General features: G+C 45.0%; 1 protein-coding gene across 3 annotated transcripts in view; it reads left to right on the forward strand.

The window, feature by feature from the left end:
- The window catches only part of CTNS (cystinosin, lysosomal cystine transporter), a 385,893-nt gene that overhangs the window by 122,163 nt on the left and 250,755 nt on the right, over positions 1-12,975 (forward strand). The gene's annotated exons all lie outside the window — the stretch shown is intronic.

The raw sequence follows: 12,975 nt of genomic DNA on the forward strand, positions 1-12,975 counted from the left end.
CATAGCCGCTCTGGGCATCTCTATTCCTCTACCCCCTTCGTCTGGACCTACGGTGCTCACTCCCCGGTTACAGGCTCCTCCCCCCCGCCCCTCTCCCCCTCTCTTCACTTATCACGGCCACTGCCTACCTGCTTAATACTAGATCGGCAGGCAAGCACCAGCTTGAGCTTTTTAATCTACTGGACTCCGACGCCCCTGATTTTTTGTTTCTCACAGAGACCTGGTTCTTGGCCGACTCCCTCCCTGATCTTCTGTCTGCCCTCCCCGACTCCTACTACGCCCTTCGGGCGGATCGCCCTGCTGGCAAAGCCGGTGGGGGTGTGGCGATGATCACTCGTTAAAATTTTCAGTTCCAGCTTCTTTTCCACCCTCCCATACTTGGCGTTGATTTTTTAGTTGCTCGCTCAGTTAACCTTTTGGCCCCCCTTACAATAGACCTTATGTATCGTCCCCCTCAGAACATGCCTTCCTTTGTGCCTGCTTTGCGGGAACTCCTGGCTACGCTTGTGGTCAATAACTCTTCGGTGCTCCTCTTGGGAGACTTTAATTATTGGCCGGGCGACCCCAGGGAAGACCAGTTCTCCAAGGACTTCTCGGCCACTCTCCAGTGTCTCAACTTCCTTCCCCACCTTCACTCTCCTACCCACGTTCATGGCCATACTTTAGACCAAATATGGTCCGCCAGTTGCACTATCCTCTCCCCCACAGTCCTTCCATGCACCTGGTCCGATCATTTTCTGATTTCATTCCCCATTGAGCTCGGAGCACCAGAGAAACTCCCCTTACCCAAGAATATCACAGCTCGTAATTGGAATCGGGTTTTCCTCAACTCTCTCTGTGCCTCCCTTATTTCCTCTCCCCCGACCTTCTTAATCTTCCCCTTGACCTTCAAGTAGACGCCGTGAATCATTGGCTGTCCTCCTCTTGCGACCTGGTTGCCCCCCCTCAGGAAAGTCAAGGCCTTCCGCCCCCATGACGCCCAAAAATGGTTGACGGACGAGCTGAAAATCCTTAAACTGGACCTTAGGTGTTCTGAACGCCACTGGAGACTAAACTATTGTCCCTTCTTGCGAGCCAAATACAAGTTTCTTTTGACTAACTACAAGAAGGCTATCCTCCTAGCTAAAACCACCTACTTTTCGGAGAAGATATCTCTGTCAGCCAATAAGCCTAAAGAGATTTTCTCCATAGTCCGCAACTTTGTTGCCTCCGACAACTCTGACAGGGCCAACCCTCACCTCATCCCTTCCCAAGCTCTCTGTCTGTCCCTGAACGACTTCTTTTTAGAGAAGATCGCGAAGATCAAATCTAACATTCCTTTAGTATCTTTGCCACCCCTCTCCCCTGCTCTTCCTCTGTCCTTTTCCTTTCTCGATCAGTTTCCCCCTATCTCTCTGGATTCCTTTCTGGCTCTACTTCAGAAAGTGAAGTCAGGCCATCCGGCTGACTGTGAACCAGCTCGCATTCTGAGAGAGCTTTTCATTCACTGCCCTGATCCCCCCCTTTCCCTCCTTAATGCCTCCATCTCCTCAGGCCTAGTCCCGAAATTCTTCAAATCGGCTACAGTTCGCCCCATCTTAAAAAAGCCTGGTTTAGACCCCTCCCTTCCGTCCAACGTTAGACCCATCTCCCTTCTCCCTTACCTTGGGAAGATCTTGGAGAGTTACATCACATCCTGTCTCTCCTCCTTCATTGAGGATAACCATCTTTTGGCCTCCCACCAAGCGGGTTTCCGCCCGGCCCACTCTACCGAGTCAGTGGTCCAGTCCGTTCTAGACGAGCTAAAGAGCAAGGCGGATTCCAACTTACCTCAAGCCTTGGTGCTCCTTGATCTGTCCGCTGCGTTTGACACGGTCGACCACTCCATCCTCCTCGGCCGTGTCTGCGCAGCGGGCGTCCGGGGCACCGCCCTCTCTTGGCTCGTCTCTTTTTTTAAAGAACGGACCCAGGCAGTCCATCTCTCTGGTTATACCGCCCCCACCCGCTTGGTCCCTTGCGGGGTCCCCCAAGGCTCCTCCCTGTCCCCTCTTCTTTTCAATCTTTACATTCACCCCCTTATTCTTCCTCTTCTTGACATGGGGGTCTCCGTGTACAACTATGCGGATGACCTCCAGTTAGTTTTAGATCTTTCCTCTCCTCTGCACTCCCTACCCAAATTCCACTCCACCCTAGTTTTCATCTCGGAGTGGATGAACCGTAATCAACTCAAGCTTAATCTGGACAAGACGTAGTTGGTCCTGACTGGCCCTACCATCTCCCCTTGGTCGGCCGCCTTTTGGCCCTCCACCTTCGGCCCCCCGCCCGTACCGGCGGCCTCCGCAAAGACCTTGGGTATTAAAGTCAGTCGGGACCTCTCCATGCATGCCCAGATTGGCTCAGTTGTCTCTTCCTGTTTCCTCTCCCTCCGGATTATCCGGAAAGTGTCCCGTTTCTTTTCCTCCGAAGCTCTTAAACTTATTATTTTGGCAATGATTCTTTCCCGTCTTGATTACAGGAGCAGCCTCTACGTGGGCATTCCGGCCTACGAACTACGCCGTCTTCAGGCTATTCAGAATCAGGCCGCTCGTCTTATCCATCACCTTCCCAAGTCCCTCCACATCACTCCTGTTTTGAATTCCCTTCACTGGCTGCCTATCTGTCAGAGATCCCTCTTTAAGATGGGCTGCCTAGCCTTTAAGGTTCGCGCCCGCACTGCCCCGGCTTTCATTAACTCTCTCATTATTCCCTACACTCCCAATCGTGCCCTTCGTTCCTCCAATCAGTCCCTCCTCAATGTTCCGCGGTTCTGTAGATCTAAAACTGGAGGCACTAGATTCTCTGTATTAGCTCCTCGCTTTTGGAACAGCCTCCCTCTGTCCATCAGATCTATCCTTGTCTACCCACAATTCCGCAAGGCCCTTAAGACCTATTTGTTCTCCCAAGCGTACTCTTGCTGATCTCCTTTCGGCAAAATTCCATTCTCCTCAGCCCTCTACTTTCAGCGCCAGGAAGCCGCTTGGTCGCAGTGCGCTTTATCAAGAACTTTTTCAACTTCAACTTCAACTTCAACGGGCAGCAAATTCCATAGAAGGGCAGCTCTGATATAAAATTACCCCCTCCCCCGTCTCACCTGCTTATACTTAGCTACCACAACTAGAAGAGCATCAAAAGAGTGTAACCTGCGTGCAGGAGTATAAGGAATAAACTCAAGATAGCAGGGTCCCTTTCTATAGAACACCCTATGTATGCAGCATAAGGACTTGAAGCTGATCCTTTTTGCAATAGGTAGCCAGTGTAGGTCTTTAAGAACAGCTGAGGCAGATGTTAAACGAGGCCATTGTAGAGTTGGTTTAGCAGCGGCATCCTGAATACGATGCAGCCTTTCTAGGAGCCCTGTCCATAATCCAAGGAACAGAGAATTGCAATAATTCAGTTGACTAAGAATGGTCGACTGAGCCATCAATTATCATATGGAGAAAGGTAAATAAAAGAGAAAAACAGGTTGTAGATCGATGCTTTGCCTGACCTGTGAGGGTCAGCTCATTCTCCAAATGAAACCTATATTGCGTGCCGCTTCAGCTGGAATAGGAGGGAGGCCTAATTTGGCTTGCCAAATGTTTGTAGGAAGGGCAGAGAGGAAGGAGCTATTGCAGCAGAAAAGGACTTCTGTCTTGTTTGCATTAAATTTCAAGGAGTTAGGAGAGAGCCGGGAGGCCACCGCCAGTCGTTTAATACTGCACAGTGGCCAGCTATTAAATCAAGTGGTGGTGATATACTTACTCGACCACAAGAAATCGTTGAGGAATTTGCCTCATTTTACATATCTCTCTACTCTCCAAGCACTCACGTAGATACACTAGCGATGTCTAAATTTTTAGATGCGGTACATCTTCCACGACTCTTAGATGATGGCAGAGCCCTACTTGAGGGTGCTATTACGAAAGAAGAAATCTCCTCAGCTATAACTGCCTTACCGTACCATAAAGCTCCGGGTGATGATGGTTTTCCTCCTGAATTCTTTAAGTGGACTGGTCAGAGTATGATTGATACTCTACATGCTGCCTTTGAGGAAGCTGTAGAGAAATCCTCTCTTGGTTCTATTTCCAACAAGGCCATCATAGCGGTTTTGCCAAAACCTGGTAAAGATCCTTTGTTGTGCGGTAGTTACCGTCCTATATCTCTCTTAAATTCTGATGTTAAGATTCTTGCTAGCATTCTCGCATCACGTCTCCGTAAGGTTTTACCTTCTTTAATCCATAACTCACAAGTAGGTTTTGTTCCCGGTCGTTCCTCCCGGAATCATTTCCGTACTCTCTCTCATGCTCTATGGTCAGCTAAACATCTTGCTGATGATGCCCTACTTCTTTCTTTGGATGCTGAAAAAGCATTTGACCGCATTGAATGGGAGTACCTTTTTACCATAATGCAAAGATTTGGATTATGCGATCAATTTATAGCTAAAGTACGATTGCTTTATGACAGCCCATCAGCTCAAGTTAACTGCGGTGGTTTTCTTTCGACTCCATTTCCGATTTGGCGTGGTACTCGTCAGGGTTGTCCACTTTCCCCTCTTCTTTTCCTTTTGGCAATGAAACCTTTGGCTGCTACAATACGTCAATCGGCCGCAGTGGTAGGCGTTCCCCTTCCAATTGGTCACTCTAAAATGTATTTATACGTGGATGATATTCTTCTCACACTTACTGATCTTCCCCGCTCTCTTCCTGCTCTCCTCCGCGTTATCGATGATTTTTCTTCCTTCTCTGGCTATAAGATAAACTGGGATAAGAGTGAAGCATTACCCATGTCCATTGGCACTACAAAGGATGCAATCTCTGGTTTTCCATTTCATTGGCAACCATCTTGGCTTACATATTTAGGGATATTGATTAATAGAGGATTGGATAATATTGTCATGGACAATTTAGCTCCTTTAATCGTGCAAATACAAAGAGACTTTGATAAATGGAAGGCCCTAGGCTTATCCCTTTGGGGACGGGTTCAGGCGGTTAAGATGGTTACCCTACCGCGCTTTCTTTATGTTCTGGGTATGCACCCTTTGAACATTCCCTTAACTACTCTTCGGTCCATTGACTCGAAAATTAAACTTTTTATCTGAGGTATGGCTAAACCACGTCTCACTTTGGCCAAATTGAAATCCCACCAATTGCAGGGAGGTGTGTGTCTTCCCTCTATTGAACAATACTCCCTTGCCCTTCATCTTTCACAACTTTCCTTCTTTTTGCCTAAGTCTAAAGACATTCCTCAATGGGTCCCACTTGAACGCCACTTATTGGCCCCTGGCCCTGGTTTGTCTCTTTTATATGGTAAGGGTTCCAGTTCTTCTGATCCTAAAAATCCTGTATAATCTGCAATGTATAAATCTTGGCAAAGAAGTCATTGTATACTTAAATCTAACTCGCGGCTTCATATTAAAGCTCCTTTGTGGTTAAACTCGGCTATTCGGGTTCGTGGTCGTACTTTATCCTGGTCTATGTGGCAACAAGCTGGCATTTATTCTCTGGAGCAACTGTTTCATGATGACGATTTTAAATCTTGTTCCCAACTTAGTGAGGAATTCCACTTACCACCCACACAATCCTGTAAATCTTCTCAACTTCAGCAAGCTCTTACAAAACATCTAGGTTCCCCACCTGAGTTGTTATCTGCCTCTCCTATTTTGTCCTATCTGAATTTGTGGGGAAATCTTAAAGGTGTAACCTCTGGCCCTTATAAGACTTTCCTGCATCCTCTATTTTCGCAACCTCTCTCAAAAGCTCTTCAACTGAAATGGCAATCACGCTTATCAGTTACTTATTCAAATACTCAATGGGATCAAATTTTAGTAGGATTGCATAAGGGTGTCCGAGAAGCTCGCCTTAAATTCTGTATTTTTAAAATCCTCCATGAATGGCACTGGTCTCCAGTCAAATTGCATCATGCTAAGTTACTCACACATTCTCTGTGTTGGAGATGCTCTGCTTCCGGTTGTGATATTACGCACATTATTTGTGAATGCCCCCGTATTAGATCATTTTGGCTTTTTATAAGGAAGACTTTGGCTAGCACCATGTCACTGCCTTTGCCCTTTACTTCTGCAAATATTATTTTGCACGATTTTCGTGGCCTTCCGAGGTTTTCCAAGCCACAGGTTCGTCTTCTCCATACTGCTTTGGCTACGGCCAAAATTTGTATATTACGTCATTGGAAGTCTCCCTTGTCTCCTTCTCAGGAAGGGTGGTTGGTGGCAATGGTACAAACAGCTTCTCATGAACGTATAATCTATAATCTGCAGGATCAGGCTTCCATTTTTCTCCAAATCTGGTCCCCATTCCTGGAGACCACAGTGGATAGCGACTCTGTCTCCACTCCTTCCTCTCCTACGACTGCTATCCCTTCTTAATTCTATCCTCTTCAGGGTCCCCCTTTTCCTATTCCTTTGTTTGTTCTTCACCTCTTCCCATTTCTCTTGCTTCCATCTTCCTTTTTAATTGGTTTTGTTACTCTGGGGTTCTTCTTTCTTTTCTCTTTTCTTTCCTTTTCTTTTTCTCTTCTCTCTCTTTTTCCTTTCTTTCCTTTCTCTATTTTCTTTGCTTATATTACATTCCTACTCGTATATTCCTTGTTTCATTGCTTTATGGATTATGGAATATTTGCTATTTTTTGCTCCCTCACCTTTCTTATATATTATGTAAAATGTTCTCAACTGTACTATGTTTCATTTATCAATATCTTCTGCTGTTTTCTCCTTGCATCTGTATATGCATTTGTATTTTCATCTAAAAATTGTAATACAAAATTTCAACACAAAAAAAAAAACTGCACAGGGGGTTAGATACCGTGCTGTCAATTAAAATTAACAATTGTATGTCGTCTGCATAGTTCATAAATGTCACCCCTTATGATCGTATATGGGCCAGAGGGCGGATTTATAAGTTAAAAATTGTGGGTGCCTGTGAAATGCTGCAACTCAAAGGCCTTAAACTCAGAATGAAATTGGGAGAGATGAACAGCCTGACATCTGCTTTCCAAATAGGAACTTACCGATAGAATGCCTGAGTCCCAAATGCCTGTCTCTGCTAGCCTTAAAAGCCGTCTTTCGTGTGAGGCCATATTGGAAGCGGCAGACCTATAAAGCAGCATTTAATGGAAATTATCTGCCGATATTCGAAGGTTATCCAGGATATAAATCAAATCAGTTTTCATCTCATGCACAAGGTGAAAGCCTGGTTGTACAAGGTCTAAGATATTGTGTTGTTCCACAAACTGAGAAAGCTGCCTTTTGATGTACTTCTCCAAAATTGTTACAGGAAAAGGCAGAAGCAATATAGGGTGAATTAGGAAATGGTTGGAACAGACTAGAAGAACACTACCTGCACACACCACTATCTCCTCAGGGGCGAATTCAAATCAAGCATGTGATCCTCTTGGTGTAGAAGGAAATGTATCAGTTGGTTGAAAGCACTAATATATATATATATATATATATTCGTACACGCACAAAGGTAAGGATCATCAAGGGCATGCTAAAACTGCATGAGCACAAAAGCAGTGAAAGGAAGCGGAATCAAGCTCTTAGGTAATACAGTCCTCTGTTCTGTTTTCCTGAGGCTGCTGCCAAATTTCTCCTCACTCCTCTCTTTCTGATGGCTGGAACGAGTGGACCAAGGGAAACTTCGGGAACTCTTCTGGCCTAGTGTAACCAGGGACTGTGAACCAAGACGAGTGAGTGGGAGGAAGACTTTAAACACTTGGTTAGGGACCTCCTAGTCGACCCTTATTAAAAAAGAAAAATAATACAACACAAGTTTTGTTAATCTGAGCTGTTAGTGGGAGCGAGTGAGGACTACCTGTCCCTGAAGCATTCTGGGCAAAGGAGGATCCCTGCAACACCTCTGTCAACAGACAAAAGTGTGCCTTGAGTCCCGTGGTGCAGGACGCGCCCGGGCAAAGGCCAGGACCATCTACGCCCGTCCACCGTCGGGCAAGGCTGGGCAGGGCCACCCTTCTAATTCCTGTTCCTGATTTGGGGTGAGTGCCTTATCATCTTGGCAACTGAGCGCTTGATTGATATGCTTGGCCTTATGACTTAGGGGGTGTGAGTCACACTGTACAATTGTGGACTGCCGCAATTAGGTCTTATAGTCACTGTGTGTGTTGAGAAGTATAGCAATTGGCAATTACCAATGGTGGCATCATCAAATTTTAAGAATTTAAATTATCCTGGTTAAGAGAAAATGCACTGGGAGGCCCTCTGAGATTTCATCCTCTCCTAAGACTCTCGCAGTAGATCGGATGTTGCAAAGGCCAATCAGGGTGGTGGCAACGGAGATTAAACTGACAGAGAGAAGATTATTCCTGAGCTCTAGTACAGATCTATCCCCATTATTTAACTTGCGGGAGCTAGCCTTCCCTCTATCTACTAGTGAGTTAGTGCCAGTCCAAGTGCATAATCATTGTTCACAAAATGCAGTTCCGCTCCTGGAGGGCAGAACGCGTAGAGAGGGGCCTGGATACACTCTACTGAGTTTGGCATACAAGCTGACCTAACTACGAACGCAGGAATGGGCTTGAATCCTCAATGGGTGCCCCTGATCGTGGAAACATTGTGGGTAAAGCTAAAGACACTCTGTGCCTTGAACTCACCCCAATACTGGCACAACTTCATACCATGGAAAAAAGGCTATATGACTTTTTTATAAACTTCAATCATAAATTCGCAGAACACAGGTATTGCTGCTGCTAGTAGGGTGAGTAGCCCTCCCAGTAACACTAGGCCCCTGACTTCTTCAAATGTAGCTAAGCCTGACGCAGCAGACGATAAGGCTCCACTCAGAGAGAAACCTTGTGACAACTGTCTGAACCCTCTGCAGCCAGGAACCCCCCTTCATCAAGGACAACCAATAATCAAGAAAGGGCAGGGAGGCTTAAAGTCCAGTGAGAAGAATCTCCTTGTGTCCAAAGGGTCTCTGAGCTACTCACATCATCAGAAACTTCCTGTGATTGACTTGCCCCCCACCCCTTGTCCATATGTGGCCATTCTGACTGGGGTTCCACAGTTAAATGAAGACCAGAGGGAATCCCACAGTGATCTAGTAAATAAGACTTTTTACTGGCTTACAAAGAGGCTTTTCTCCTTTAGTGGCAAATTAAATTTTGTTAACCGGATGGGTGGGCTAGATTGGGCCTGGGCCAGTGGACAGGTTAGGGGACTGTGTCAAAATTAATTTCAGAAGCCCGCATTTGGTTTGCAGGTTGTTTTTGGGTTCGGTAGACAAAGCAGTAGGTGGAACAGGCATTCACATACTTCCCTATTTGTCATTGTTACAAACTCAGCCTCCTGAAATTTCATGATCAGTTCCCTCTAAAGAAAATTCCCTCTTTGCCACCGTAACTAAGCACAGCTTTGGCGAATGACAATGTAATTTGGTGGCTTATATTGTTCAAGTCTTCAATAGGTATTCCTCCCTTGATGAGATAGATTGACGCAAGGTTATTAGGAAAAACATTAGCCCTGCACCACCTGAGAAACCCAGTGGTATGTGTCCCACGGTAAATAGCATGCAGGATATTGTAGGTAGAGAATAATACATCGATCTCAAAACTAGTGGAGAGGTGGTCCTGGCAGGCGCTCGCTTTGGTTCACGGAACTGTAATGATATTTTTCCAAAGCCATTGTTTGATTTTGAGGGCAGTACCCACCTAACATAAGAAGTAGCTAGGTTCTGTTCTACACGAACTGGTCATGTATCGGAGATCCACACATGTGGTCAATGATTTGTCAAGGAGTACTATTAAGTTAAGCCCTATCACCACTGGAAGGGAGGAGGAAACACAAGGGAGGTATTTGCCCGTATTCACTACTCATGTACCCGCACCTGAGGCAAATCCAAGGCCAGTGAGTACCTTTGCCCCCGTGCCCATTCCCCCTTCATCCTTGATAACGGATCTTTTGGGCTACGCTGCAAATGTCTTTTCCCAAAATCAGTTGGACTGTTGCCCCTGCAACAAAATGTCAAAACAATCAATTGTACATGTTTTATTTTTTTGCCAATTGAATGTAAAGGAAAGAAAGAGATTTATTATCTCCTTTTAAAAAAATGTTGTCTATGCAGCAATATCACCACATTGTCCATTATGCAACAGCTCGAGACACCTTATGTGTGCTTTGTAACTTCTTCCTTTTTATGTGCAACGGTAAAAACTCGCAACCTAGTTACCTGCTGATCAAATGTATATTTTACATAGATATGAATTTTATGTGACATTCTATTATCGCTTTAGGTTTTTAAGAAATAATGTATGCCTATGATGCATTTTCGCTTAATTTATTGAGTTATCATTTGCACTATATACTTTTATGCATTTTTCTTAAATGCGAAATAAAGTTATTTGATGATGATGATGATAAAGGTTCTTTCATGGAACGTGGGCTGGGCTCGGCTCTAAACTGGAAAGTCCCTATTGGGGTCATTTCATAGACTCACTTAGTCTTTGTCTATTTCAAGAGACATGGCTTAGTATATAGACACTTTGTGTAACCTATGTCAACTTTAGTAAGGAAGCAAGCCCGAAGGAAACGGGCAGACCATCGGGGGGACTCACATTTTGGGGCAGGGTGTGTCCCTAGGGAGATCATGTTGGTAAGCTGTGATATCCTTTGTGTTATCCTAACCTCCTCTCCCATTTCGGTCTTTTATGTATATAATGGCTATCTTAAGCCTGTGGGGCACAAAAGGGAATACCCAGTTCTTGAGACGTTGCCCATGCTTCTGGAATCCCTATAGAAAGCCACACTAAAAATAGTTGGAGGGGATTTTAACTGTCAATGCAAGCCCCTTGATAATAGAATGAACGATTTCTCGCAGGAGGCGATAGTATGTGTCAAATTCCATAGTTAACATTGCTTCTCATCAGAAAATGGTCTCCCCTGGCCCTTCAATTAAACATCTAAGCCCTAAATAATCGGATCTGCGCATGTAATGGTAGAATTCCCTCAGATAAAGAGTGAAAATGCACATCGGGTTATTTGCACTAGTCTTATAGACTATTTACTGTTAGATGTTCGCCTATGGGGAAACCTTAGTAATATGATAGTAACACCCAGACATGACCGCAATCCTACTGGTCTAGTATTAACCATGTCCCTCCCTAAACACAAGGAGCCGATCAGGCATTCTGACCCTCTTGGCAGTAGGTTGTAGTTGGGCCTCAACCGTCGCAGTATAAAATGGTGCACAATATTTAACTCACAAGAATGACTGGGCCCAGTGTACAATTTAGTTGGAGAAACCCTTAGGAAACTGCTGAATCTACATCTAGACTTATCTCAGAACAGATCTTACACAAGATATGGGAATTACATACATTTATGTGTAAAGGTCTTAAAAAGCATTTTCCTGTGGATGTCAAAACAATAGAGGGCAGGAGATCACCCCCATCCTGGTACAATCGTTTCTGTAGGCAGGCAAAGAGGGAACTGATTGTCTCTATTAAGCAGCAGGTGAAAAGTTGACATCAGTCTGGAGAGTGGCATTCAGAAAAGTCATTGCAAAAGCTAAAAGGGATTGGGACTAAGGGGTTTGGGACGTTCTATTAGACGCTGCTTACAAGTTAGGGGACAAACAAACCTTTTGGATTCTGATAGCTGCTGGGAGCAAGGAGGGCTATTGTCCCTTTGCCGCCGCTGATTGGATATCTCACTTCTCCGCCCTTTACTCCTCGGCTGATGGTGGAAGTGCCCCAGTAATTACTGAAAGAGATTTATTCGCTGCAGGATTGCAAGAGACAACTGTATCTGTTCAATATCCTTCCATTTCCCATCAGGAAGAGTGTCTTGCAATTAAAAAGCTGTTTTCCCGAACAACTCGCCTGAGATTGATAGGATTCCAGGTGAGTTATATCTTACTAGGACTGATGCTTGCGGCCCCTTTCTTAAATTTTTTTTAATTCTATTTTGTGGGGATTCTTCTCCCTTGACTAGGGCGGGAGCTGAATGTATACCTATTTTCAAAAAGGGCTCTCCACCTCTACCAGTGAACTATAGGCCTATTAGCCTTCTTGTTAGCACACAAAGTTGTTTTCCTGAATTATCTTAGATGGGATTCAAGTGTGGATGGAGGCTAAGGATATTCTGATTCCGCTACAAGCAGGATTTCGTGATAGTACTTCGACCTTTGACCAGGTGTTTAGGCTACAACTATTATTCTGGAAAACGGTGCTGTAGAAGGCGAAGGTTTATATGTTGTGTTTGTGGACCCTCGATCGGCCTTTGACCTGGTGCCAAGGAACTTGTTGCGGCGAGTGCTAGCCAATATAGGGATTCCAGATTACCTTCTTGCTATGATCATCAGGTTACAGGAGCACAACTATTCCCAGGTCAGATATGGTAGGTTGGGTGAAGTTACCGAGCCGTTCCCTGTTCAGAAGGGTGTGAGACATCGCTTTGTTGCCCCCACCCTTTTCACCTTATACATGAATAACTTAATAGCCCATCTAAATATTGGCATGAGTGATGCCCCTAAACTAGCTAATCTGAAGGTACCTGCCCTAATGTTTGCGGATGACATGCTTTTGCTATCCAAATCACCAATGGGATTACAGCTCATCCTAGATAGATTTAGTGACTTTTGCAGGCAGAGGGGCTTGTACATCAAAGTAGCCAAGATGACATATATGGTGCTAAATACTTGACCGACCTCAAGACTCAACCCCGTTCTAAAGGAGGTCCCCCTTGAATGGGTCCAGATAATTGAATATCTTGGAATCACCTTGATCGAGCCGTTTGAGTGGCTGCCCACATCTCCAGCATAGATTAAAATTAGAGCACTATATTAGGGGGCTGACTAAAAGTGCAGTGGGGTTCTTACTCAAGATAAATATCCCTGGTGTTTCAAGTTTACAAACACTAAGCTGGGAGAGCCGCTCTCTGTGGTGCCGAGTTATGGCGGCACAAGAACGTGAACACTCTTGTGATACCAGAGAACCATTTTCTGCAAC

Source organism: Lissotriton helveticus, chromosome 3_1 (genome assembly GCF_964261635.1).
Source record: "Lissotriton helveticus chromosome 3_1, aLisHel1.1, whole genome shotgun sequence".
Lineage (NCBI taxonomy): Eukaryota > Metazoa > Chordata > Amphibia > Caudata > Salamandridae > Lissotriton > Lissotriton helveticus.